General features: G+C 53.2%; 2 non-coding genes across 2 annotated transcripts; both read right to left on the bottom strand.

Moving 5' to 3' along the window:
• Window positions 1-337: 337 nt before the first annotated feature.
• On the bottom strand, window positions 338-452 carry LOC137433241 (U5 spliceosomal RNA). The gene has a single exon (XR_010985634.1). It is a non-coding gene; the product is annotated as a U5 spliceosomal RNA (small nuclear RNA).
• An 8,559-nt stretch (window positions 453-9,011) lies between these two features.
• LOC137433243 (U5 spliceosomal RNA) lies at window positions 9,012-9,126 on the bottom strand. The gene has a single exon (XR_010985636.2). It is a non-coding gene; the product is annotated as a U5 spliceosomal RNA (small nuclear RNA).
• Window positions 9,127-12,544: the final 3,418 nt, after the last annotated feature.

Consider the following 12,544-nt stretch of genomic DNA (forward strand, 5'->3'; position numbering starts at 1 on the left):
CAAATGAAATGGTAAAATTTCGAAACACATGGTAACATTTTGTGTCAATCGGACCAACGGTTGCCGAGAAAATTAATTTTAAAAATGTAGACATGCACGCCACACGTAAGTAGGTACGCACCGGAAGGCCGAGCAGTGCATAATAAGCAGATGCCTGCAGGACTGATGTCTTCGGCCCACCAGAAAACCAATGTCGCAGCCACATTATTTCATGTGGGTGCCACAGTGGGTGAAGTCAAGCAATGGGATCGAGCAATGGTCCAACCAATGGGTGCATTCCAAAAATCGACCACCAACCAACAACAAACACGAATTGTCCTTTTCTTCGTTTGTATGTCGCCCCGGATAAACACAGGGCATCAAAAAATATTCAGACTCGTGAATGTTCCTCTCCACGGAAATCTTTAGTAAAAGGCGAAAGATTTATACGAATTGAAGAGAAACCAGAGTATGAAAGCCTACCTTCGTCTCATCCTTTTATGTACAGGGAACACGTTGACATTAATGGTGTTTACACAATCATCCCAAATTTATGTTTTTACTTTACTTTCTCATTTCCAATATAACACAACATAATATTTCATCAGTATTTTCTACCTTTAAGTTAAATTTGTCTTCATTTCACGATTGTGTTTTAAATATGAGCACGTTGCTTCATTCATGTTCAACCCAACAAGCCAATCACAGCGCACACCGTCCTGACTCACTTCAATAAACCCTGGCTCAATTTGAAGAAACCCAGCAAGATCTACCGAATATAAAACAAATATGTCCGTTTGTACAGAAGTCTGTCCCTCTTCATAAGGGTGGGTTTTAAAGGCAAAGCTTTTCACACAAATGTGTGTTCACTACCGTCTATTTGTGAGGATAAAACAAACTCGAAAAACATTTGTCATAAAGGAGTAATTATGTCTCTTCTGTTGGAAATGTAGACGGTGGCTTGCAAGCCGAGCCTCAAGGGCGGTGTACGATAACAATAAGTTCATATACAGCGTGTTTATATAAAATCCCTATCTATACAGTTACCCGTTATTTCTCTGAAATAGATAGAGACTTTATATACACCCTGTATGTGCCAGTTCGATGTTTACTCGCAGGTACATCCTTGGGAAATCCGCCAATAGATATACATGTGTGACATTAGGACATCTTGAGTTCGATGTTTCAGGTAGAGTTTTACAAAATGGCTAACGGCAATTCATTAGATCCTCAAATGATGTAATCTACACAATATATTTACTTCACATATGTAAACACATGTCCATGGACATGGGAAATACAGATTGTAATGTGTAGTTACACATAATGTAAAATGTGACCTTGTAGCGGTTCCCGCTGAATGTACACAATCGCCTTGCACCTGCCAGGACGCGGCCAGGGCGCGATCGCCATGCCGGGCTCGTCCGGATGGGCCCAGACGTGCCTCTCCTGGGCATGCCCGGACTCGCTGTTCCCGGGCACGCCCGAACCTCCCGGGCACGCCCGGTCTCGTCTTTCCCGGGCATGCCCGCTCTCGCCTTTCCAGGGCTCGCCCAGAGCGCCCGGGCACACCCAGCCTCGACTTGCCAGGCCGCGTCCAGGACGCCCGGGCATGTCCAGACTCGCCTTTCCAGGGCTTGCCCAGAGCGTCCGTGCCCGCTCTCGCCTTTCCAGGGCTCGCCCAGAGCGCTCGGGCACGCCCAGCCTCGACTTGCCAGGCCGCGTCCAGGACGCCCGGGCATGTCCAGACTCGCCTTTCCAGGACTCGCCCTTGACACCCGGGCATGCCCAGTCTCGGTTTTCCTGGGCAAACGCCCCGGCATAAATGTGTATATATATTGCTGCCCGATAAACGGGCTTGTCAGAATACCTGAGCTATTTTGTTTCATTAAAGCAACTCGGACGAATTCCGTCTTTGGTCGCGTCAATTCTTTCGACTCGCGTTGGAGCGCAGCTCCTTCACTGGTGACCTACCGACATGGACACGGCAGTGACTCTTAAACTGCCTACCTTCTGGGAGGCTCACGCGGCTGTTTGGTTCTCCCAGGCCGACTCCCAGTTCACCCTGCGAGGCATCACCGCGGACGACACCCGCTTCCACCACGTCGTGGCAGCGCTCGGTTCCGCCACCGCGGCCCGCGCCCTGAGCCTCCTCGAGCACCCGCCGGCTGCTGACAAGTATGATGCGCTGAAGACGCTCCTCCTCGACGCTTTCGCCCTCTCACCGGCGGCACGCGCACGGCGCCTGCTCGACCTCCCCGAGCTCGGCGACACGCGCCCGTCCGAGCACATGGACTATATGCTCTCGTTGCTCGGTGAGCACTCTCCAGATTTTCTGTTCCGCGAGCTGTTCCTTCACCAGCTGCCTCACCCGGTATGCCTCGCCCTGGCTGGCACGTTGATCACCGATCCCCGCACCCTCGCCAGGGAACCCGATAAGATCTCCTCGGCGGGCCAACACATCGGCGCGGCTACCTGGAGCCTGCCGCCGTCCGAGGCGATGCCCACGACGCCCGAGCACCCTGCGCGGTTGGAGGCCGAACTGCCGGTGCAACTGGCGGCCGCCACGCCGTGCCGACCGCTTCCGACATGACGGCCGGGGCCTCCACCTGACCAGGCATGGTGTTATTACCATGCCAGGTTCGGACACAAGGCTCGGACGTGCCGATCCCCGTGCACTTTCGGCAAGTCGGGAAACGGCCGGGCCGGCGTTCATTCCCAGCCATGAGCGCCGGCCACTCGGGCAACTTGCTTTTTATTCGGGACAAAGCGTCCGGGCGGCGTTTCCTTTGTGACACCGGCGCCCAACTGAGCGTCATACCCGCCTCTGAGCAGGACAGGCGGGACGCCGTTTGCGGCCCCTCTTTGGTCGCTGCTAATGGCTCGGCCATACGCACTTTCGGCCCGCGCGACGTCACCCTCTGCTTCGGCAGCCAGCGCTTTCAGTGGACCTTTGTGACCGCCTGCGTCCCCATGGCTTTGCTGGGCGCTGACTTCCTCTGCGCGCACGGGCTGCTGGTCGACGTCAAACGACGTCGCCTTGTCCACGCCGAGACCTTCAGCTCCCTGGCATGCACGATGAGCAGCTCAGCGCCGACCGAACTGGCGTGCGCCCTCCCGACGGCGAACGAGTTCGCTCGCCTGCTCGTGGAATTCCCGGCCCTCACGCGGCCGACGTTTTCGGCCGTCGCAGTGCGGCATGGGATCGAGCACCACATACCCACTACGGGCCCGCCGGTCTACGCCAGGGCCCGCCACCTCGACCCGGCCAAGCTCGCCGTGGCAAAGGCCGAGTTTGACGCGTTGGAGCACCTCGGTATCATGCGGCGCTCCAATAGCGCGTGGGCCTCACCACTGCACATCGTGCCAAAGCCGGGGGGCGGATGGCGCCCGTGTGGCGACTACCGCCGTCTCAACGACGCTACCACCCCCGACAGGTACTCGATCCCGCACATCCAGGACTTTTCCGCCCATTTGGTGGGACGGGTCATATTTTCCAAAATTGACCTGATACGGGGATACCACCAGGTACCTGTCCGGGCGGCCGACGTCCCGAAGACGGCCGTCATCACGCCGTTCGGCCTGTTCGAATTTTTGAGGATGCCATTTGGCCTCAAGAACGCGGCCCAGGCGTTCCAGCGCTTAATGGACGGCGTGCTGCGCAACCTGCCATTTCTTTTCGTCGATCTGGACGACATCCTCGTCGCCAGCATGTCCCGCGCCGAGCACCTCCTCCACCTCCGAACACTGTTGGGTCGCCTCAGCGAGCACGGCTTAATTGTCAACCTGGCCAAATGCCACTTCGGCACGACGACCGTTGACTTTTTGGGCCACCGCATCACCAAGACCGGGGCCGTGCTGCTGCCGACCAAGGTCGAGGCCATCACCACGTTCCCGCGTCCCCGTTCCATCAAGGCCCTACAAGAGTTCCTCGGCATGGTGAATTTTTATCACCGATTCGTGCCCCGCGCTGCTCAGCTCATGCGGCCCCTTTACGAGGCCCTCCGGGGCAAGCCGGCCAAGCATGACATCGTTTGGTCCGCGGCCATGGATGCGGCCTTCGCGAGCGCAAAACGGGCCCTCGCCGACGCAACGCAGCTGGCTCACCCGGTGCTCAATGCGCCCATCGCCCTCACTACGGACGCCTCCAACTACGCGGTGGGCGCCGTCCATGAACAATGGGTGGACGGGGTTTGGCAACCACTCGCTTTTTTCAGCCGGCAACTCCGGCCGAACGAGTTAAAATACAGCACGTTCGACCGCGAGCTGCTCGGTCTATTCCTGGCCGTTCGCCATTTCCGACACCTCCTGGAGGGCCGCCCGTTCACGGCTTTCGTCGACCACAAGCCGTTGGTCGACGCAATGGCCAAAGTCACGAAGCCGTGGTCGGCCCGCCAGCAGCGCCACCTCTCCGCCGTGTCGGAATTCACCACGGACATCCGGCACGTCGCCGGCAAAGACAACGCCGTGGCCGACTGTCTTTCTCAGGCCATGCGCGAAAGCGGTCCACCTCGGCGTGGACTTCGCGCTCATGACGGCCGACCAGACCACCGACACCTCGGTGCAGGCCCTCCGGGCGGCGGACACGGGCCTCCGCCTGGCCGACATCCCCTTCGCGGGCACCGTCCTGCTCTGCGACGTCTCCCAGGGCCAGCCTCGCCCCATCGTGCCCATTTCCTGGCAGCGCCGCATCTTCGCCTCCATCCACGGCCTTTCTCACCCAGGCCGGAAAGCTTCTCAGAAGCTGGTGTCGGCGCGTTTCGTCTGGCACAGCCTTCGACGGAACATCCGCGACTGGGCCAACGCCTGCACGGCCTGCCAGCGGGCCAAGGTCCACCGCCACACCCAGGCCCCGCTTGCACCTTTCACCGTGCCTGCACGGCGTTTCGACCACGTCCACGTGGACCTGGTGGGTCCCCTGCCCCCATCGCGGGGGTTCACCCACCTGCTCACCATGGTGGACAGGACCACCAGGTGGCCGGAGGCCATGCCCCTCACCTCCACCCCCACTGCCGACGTGGCGCAGGCGTTCATCGCCACCTGGGTCGCGCGCTTTGGCGCACCGGCGGACATCTCGTCCGACCGCGGCCCACAGTTCACGTCCGAACTTTGGGGCGTGGTCGCCCGCTCGTTGGGGACCACGCTGTACCGCACCACGGCCTACCACCCCCAAGCCAACGGGTTGTGCGAGCGGTTTCACCGCTCCATGAAGGCCGCACTCATGGCCGGCCTTCAGGACGACGGTTGGACCGACCGGCTGCCGTGGGTCCTTTTGGGCCTCCGCACGGCCCCCAAGGAGGACCTCCGGGCGTCCGCCGCCGAGCTCGTCTACGGCCAGCCGCTCCGCGTCCCGGGCGAGTTCGTGCCCGACGCTACCAGTCCCTGGTCCGCCGCACACCAGCGCTCGGACCTCCAGGAGGCCGCCCGACGATTTGCCCCCGTGCCAACGTCCCGCCACGGTGGCCCCCAGTCCTACGTCCCCCCGGCGCTTCGCACAGCGGAGTACGTCTTCGTGCGTCATGACGCGCACCGGGGGCCACTCCGGCCGCCGTACGACGGGCCCTTCCGGGTCCTGCGATGGGGCGACAAGTCCTTCGTCGTCGACCTCGGCGGCCGGTCGGACCGGATCTCTGTGGACCGCCTCAAACCGGCGCACGTGGACGTCGACCGACCACCACGGTTGGCCCTTCCTCCGCGGCGAGGCCGCCCCCCATCCACGGTTCCCCCGCTCGACCACCCACCACCAGATCGGACCCCCCCCCCCCACGACCCTCCAGGGGTCGCTTCGGCCGGGTCATCCGGACCCCCCTTAAATTGACCCTGCCGGCGCAGGTCGATTCGGGAGGGGTGTGTGTAGTGGTTCCCGCTGAATGTACACAATCGCCTTGCACCTGCCAGGACGCGGCCAGGGCACGATCGCCATGCCGGGCTCGTCCGGACGGGCCCAGACGCGCCTCTCCTGGGCATGCCCGGACTCGCTGTTCCCGGGCACGCCCGAACCTCCCGGGCACGCCCGGTCTCGTCTTTCCCGGGCATGCCCGCTCTCGCCTTTCCAGGGCTCGCCCAGAGCGCCCGGGCACACCCAGCCTCGACTTGCCAGGCCGCGTCCAGGACGCCCGGGCATGTCCAGACTCGCCTTTCCAGGGCTCGCCCAGAGCGTCCGGGCATGCCTGCTCTCGCCTTTCCAGGGCTCGCCCAGAGCACTCGGGCACGCCCAGCCTCGACTTGCCAGGCCGCGTCCAGGACGCCCGGGCATGTCCAGACTCGCCTTTCCAGGACTCGCCCTTGACACCCGGGCATGCCCGGTCTCGGTTTTCCCGGGCAAACGCCCCGGCATAAATGTGTATATATATTGCTGCCCGATAAACGGGCTTGTCAGAATACCTGAGCTGTTTTGTTTCATTAAAGCAACTCGGACGAATTCCGTCTTTGGTCGCGTCAATTCTTTCGACTCGCGTTGGAGCGCAGCTCCTTCAACCTCAAATCTTACCCCCCCCCCCCCCCCCACTCTCCACCACTTTCGACCTCTCCCCTCACTCTCTGCCTCCCCTCTCTCCACACCTTTCCCTGCATCCTCCCCCCTCCTCGCATCATGCATGATCCGTTACATTCAAAACACCTATTAAAATACCTCCTCCCTCCTCTTCTTGCTCCTCTCTCTTCACCTCCTCTCCCTTCTCCCCTCTCTCTTCTCCTCCCTCCTCTCTCTTCTCATGACCCCCTCTCTTCACCCTCCCTTCTCTTCACCCTCCCCTCTCTTCACCCTCCTCTCTCTTCTCCCTCTCTCGCTTCTCCCCCTCTCTCTTCTCCCCCTCTCTCTTCTCCCTCCTCCTCTCTTCACATGCCACTCTGTTCCCCACCCGTCTCTTCACCCCCTCTCTCTTCTCCCTCTTCTCTTCTCCCTCATCTCTCTTCTCCCTCCTCTCTCTTCTCCCTCCTCTCTCTTCTCCCCCTTCTCTCTCTTCTCCTCCTCTCTTTCTTCTAACGACCCCCTCTCTTCTCACGACCCCTTCTCTTCACCCTCCTCTCTCTTCTCCCCCCTCTCCATTCTCTCTTCTCCCCCTCTCTCTTCTCTCCCCTCTCTCTTCTCCCCCTCTCTCTCGTCTCCGCCTCTCTCTTCTCCCCCTTCCTCTCTCTTCTCACGTCCAACTCTTTCTCCCCCTTTCTCTTCTCCCTCCTCTCTCTTCACCCCTTCCTCTCTCTTCTCATGACCCCATTCTCTTCACCCCCCCCCCCCCTCTCTCTTCTCCCATCTCTCTCTTCTCCTCCCTCTCTCTTCTCCTCCATCTCTCTCTTCTCCCCTCTCTCTTCTCCCCTTCTTTCTTCCGCCCTCTCTCTTCCCCTCCTCTCTCTTCTCCCCCTCCTCTCTCTTCTCCCCCCCTCCTCTCTCTTCTCACGGACACACGAAACTTACAACAAAAAAGCAGGAGACAAGATGGGGAGAGAGAAGAAACCACACAAGTACAACAGCAGAGAACAGGGACAACGGGAGATCTGTAGGAGGGAGGGGGCTTGGGTGGAGGAGGCAGGGGAAGGCGGGGGGTGGGAGGGTGGGAAAGTATAAAACACATGGACACTGCTGGAATTTCCAGAAAAGAAAAAAGTCGGTATTTAAAAAAATAAAAATAAAAAGACGAAGTCTTGAGTCTTTTCATAAAACCTCTCTTGTGACCTCTGCAATCTGCTCCATATAAACATGTATCACTGCATCTACCTGATTGCTCTGGTGCCCCAGCACGTGGGCACATTGACTGAGCCACAGGCAATTTACCTGGGAATGCGCCACAGGCTCTTCTCAGTGGCCATGCTATTGGCTGAAGTGTCACTGAAGTGCTGTGGACGTGACAGATTGTACCTGTTGCTCAAGTTTTGAATTTAAAGGTCCACAGACACTGGAGAAATATTTTCGGTGTGACTGTATTGATTTTGAAGCAATAAAGGAATAACTGAGCTCTGTTTTTTTATTGTAATAATCTCGTGAGGTGTGACAGTTAAAAAAGCAATCCCGTTGGGTACCACCCCTAAAAGTAGTGATGATCATAACGTCATCTGTGTGACGTAATCAAAGGCAAAGTTGTCTCAGCACGCAATGGATAATGGACCCACAACTCCCTTCAGACTATTCAGAAAGTGAATTTGACAAAGATTTTTCTGATCAAGAAACCTCTGATAGTCAAAATTATTGTAAAAACGACCCGCAGCAAAAAAAAACAAAAAAACATATCCTCGAGATGACGTAGCGGGTCACGTGGGTAATAAAATTTCCGTTATTTTGGGGGTAGAGCCATTCGAGCGAAAAGCACACCCAAAAAACATTAAAAGCATTCTTCCAAGATATTTATTCAAAAAAAGAACCATTAAGTGTTAAATGAAGCAATATCTATTAATTAAACAAAACCTGATTTTATGTGTCTGTGGCCCTTTATTGTTTGTCTTGTAAGACAAAACAGTTTGTACGAATTTCATGTACAAAGCCCTTGATTTGAGACTTTCCCTCTCTCTCTCTCCTTCCCCAGATTTATAGCAATAACATTTGAAACAAACATCCCTCCCTCTCCGTGCAATACAACATCCTGTCAGGTATCCTCTTTAAATTACATTATGCTATTATGCTCGAAACACATGAAATGGTAAAATTTCGAAGCACGTGGTAACATTTCGTGTCAATCGGACCAACGGTTGCCGAGAAAATTAATTTAAAAAATGTAGACATGCACGCCACACGTAAGTAGGTACGCACCGGAAGGCCGAACCGTGGAATTCGCTTCGCGAGCGCAGGGTATTTAATAAAGGAAATGGAAATGTGATTCAACAAACCCGAGCAGTGTATAATAAGCAGAGGCCTGCAGGCCTGATGTCTTAGGCCCACCAGAAAACCAATGTCGCAGCCACAACATTATTTCATGTGGGTGCCACAGTGGGTGAAGGCAAGCAATGGGATCGAGCAGTGGTCCAACCAATGGGTGCACATTACCAAAAATCGACCACCAACCAACAACAAACACGAATTTGCCTTTTCTTCGTTTGTATGTCGCCCCGGATAAACACAGGGCATCAAAAAATATTCAGACTCGTGAATGTTCCTCTCCACGGAAATCTTTAGTAAAAGGCGAAAGATTTATACGAATTGAGGAGAAACCAGAGTATGAAAACCTACCTTCGTCTCATCCTTTTATGTACAGGGAACACGTTGACATTAATGGTGTTTACACAATCATCCCAAATTTATGTTTTTACTTTACTTTCTCATTTCCAATATAACACAATATAATATTTCATCACTATTTCCTACATTTAAGTTAAACTTGTCTTCATTTCACGATTTCACGATTGTGTTTTAAATATGAGCATGTTGCTTCATTCACGTTCAACCCAACAAGCCAATCACAGCGCACACCGTCCTGACGTCTCTTCAATAAACCCTGGCTCAATTTGAAGAAACCCAGCAAGATCTACCGAATATAAAACAAATATGTCCGTTTGTACAGAAGTCTGTCCCTCTTCATAAGGGTGGGTTTTAAAGGCAAATCTTTTAACACAAATGTGTGTTTACTACCGTCTATTTGTGAGGATAAAACAAACTCAAAAAACATTTGTCAAAAAGGAGTAATTATGTCTCTTCTGTTGGAAAGTAGACGGTGGCTTGCAAACCGAGCCTCAAGGGCGGTGTACGATAACAATAAGTTCATATACAGGGTGTTTATATAAAATTCCGATCTATATAGTTACCCGTTATTTCTGTGAAATAGATAGAGACTTTTTTTACACCCTGGATGTGCCAGTGCAATGTTTACTCGCAGGGACATCATTGGGAAATCTGCCTGCAGACATACGTGTGTGACATTAGGACATCTTGAGTTCGATGTTGCAGGTAGAGTTTTACAAAATGGTTACAGGCAATTCATTAGATCCACAAATGATGTAATCTACACAATTTATTTACTTCACATATGTAAACACGTGTCCATGCACATGGGAAATACAGATTGTAATGTGTAATTACACATAATGTAAAATGTGACCTCAAATCTATCCCCCCCCCCCCTGCCCCCCACTCCCACTCTCCCGACCTCTCCCCTCACTCTCTGCCTCTCCTCTCTCCCTCTCTCCCTCTCCCCTTTCTCTCCTCTCCACCCCTCCCCACACCCTTTGTCATGATTGAAAGACATGTTCCACTTGATTGACCAGTCTGTGATTTTGTCCAGGTCTGCAGAGAACGAGGAGGCTGCAGACTGCCGATCTGAGGGATGAGGAATGGAGCGGCAGAGAGTGGAGTCATCAGCAAAGAGATAGAGAGGATTTTCCAGAGAGTCGGAGAGATCATTGATGAAGACCAGAAAAAGCACAGGGCCCAGAACACTGCCTTGGGGAACTCCAGCCTGAACAGCAAGGGGGAGATGAAAGAAATCCATTCAGGGCTACACGTTGCTTACGACCAGAGAGGAAATCCGCAAGCCATACGTGGAGATTTCCATGGATGCCATAGGAGGAGAGTTTGGAGAGCAGAGCGGGGTGCTAGACCGTATCAAAGGCACGTGATATATCAAAGGAGACTCCTCTAATTTCCTGTTTGACATTGAGGACCTCCATCCATTGTTGAGACAGCAGAAGCAACATGTCCAGAGTACAATGACCTGGTCTGAATCCAAATGAATGATAGGAGATCAAGCCATTAGAGAAGAGGAAGGATTTGATATCCGAAGCAATGATGGATTCCATGACTTTGCTGATAATTGGAAGCAGGCTGATTGGTCTGTAGTTGCAAGGATCTGTTTTTGCACCTTTTTTGTGTAAAGCGGTAATGTTGGCTGATTTACAAGCTGATGGCAGATGACCTTGAGCAAAAGAGAGGGTGAAGAGAACAGAGAGAGGGAGTGAAAGAGCGGAAGAGCAGGATTTAAGGACCCATGGGCTGATGCCGTCTGGTCCAGTTGCAGAATCAGAGTCGAGGATTGACAGAAACTTCTCCACCTTGTCAGGAGGAAAGGACACAGAGTCCAGGAGCAGCTGGGTACGACTGGGTACGGTGGGTACAGAGAGAGACGGGTTTGGAACACAAGCTTTTGTGGCAAACACAGAGTTGAGGCATTCAGCTTTTTCATGTGCGGAGTCAGCTGTGTAGCCGTTTGAGGTAAGTGAGGGGATGGAGGGGGAACAAACACCAGAAACAGATTTGACAAGACACCACCAGGATTTGGAAGACAGAGACAGGTTTGAGAGTTCAGTCTTGAGAACGGAGAGATATTGTTTCCTGGCTCTCCTGAGGGAAGACACACACTTGTTCCGGGCTTTGTGAAAGGAAATGAGATTGCCTTCCGTTGGATTTGCGTTCCAGGAGGCGAAGGCAAGTTGTTTCAGGGCAACAGCCTCACCACAATATTCCGTGTACCATGGATGGGAGGAAGGGTATGACAACTGAAGATGTGATGGGATATATCTGTGCATGAGAGAGAGCAATTTACTTTGGAAGAATTCCCAGGATGAGTTGATGTCAGAGGCAGTGGAGATGGGAGACCAGTCCAGATGATTGATGGCTGCTTGAAGACCGTGCCAGTTGGCTTGAGTGAAATGCCACTCTTGTTGACGTTGAGGAGGCTCTCTGAGAATGGCCAGAGAGATGTCCACTTTAACAAGCATATGATCAGATGGACCGATTGGAGCAGAAGAAGAGCAGCAGACATTTTCAGGGAAATTTGTCATAACCAAGTCTCGAAGAGAAGATGCTCCGTTGACTTGGATCCGTGTTGGGAAATTGACAGATTGCGTTAGTTCCAGTGAGTCGCAGAAGTCCTTTGCTGAGGTACCATGGCTGGTGAGAGAGGTAATCACACCCAGCCAGCTGGCATGATGACAGTTGAAATCACCACATATGAGGAAGAGAGGGTTGGGATGAGTAGATAGAAGTTGGATACGAATAATCCTTAATTTTTTTCTTAAATTCTTCCTTAAAGTTAAGGGAGCCCCCCTTTTTAAGGAAAACATTAAGGATTATTCATAAATGCAACCATCCTCAACTTAAGGGTGTCCTTAATGGAAAAGTTAAGGAAATCCTCAAATTCTTCCTCATGGATGCTTTTGCAACCGGGCCATAACCTCCGCCCACCTTCGGAGGCGGAAGTAATAAAATGCTCAATGAAAATCAAATGAAATTTATACAAGAATCATTTTATTCCTCCTTCATGCACAAACACGTGTTACCCATGCAACATATAGGAAGCGTCATGTAAAATTACACGTTCATTGTGTGTTCCCTGCTTTAGGACATCCCTTCTTATCTCAAATTTGATTGGTTGCCTGGCATAGCAACGGCCCCTAAGGATTTCCTCAACTTTAAGAAAATCCTTTGCTCAGGATTTCCTTCAGGGTTGTTTATGCAACAGTACTAAGTAAATCATTAGCTAAGGAATTAAAGTGTAACTTATGGGAAATCTTTCCTTAAGGTTAAGGGAGTTTTATGCAACTGGGACAAGGAGCTGATACTCTAGGTCCCATGCCTTTTTGGTGGTATGTGGAATACATCTGTGTAATATGAAAGCTAAATCTTGAACGGTATTTGAAATATCGC

The sequence above is a fragment of the Myxine glutinosa genome, chromosome 8 (assembly GCF_964187855.1).
Source record: "Myxine glutinosa chromosome 8, kmMyxGlut1.1, whole genome shotgun sequence".
Classification (NCBI taxonomy): domain Eukaryota; kingdom Metazoa; phylum Chordata; class Myxini; order Myxiniformes; family Myxinidae; genus Myxine; species Myxine glutinosa.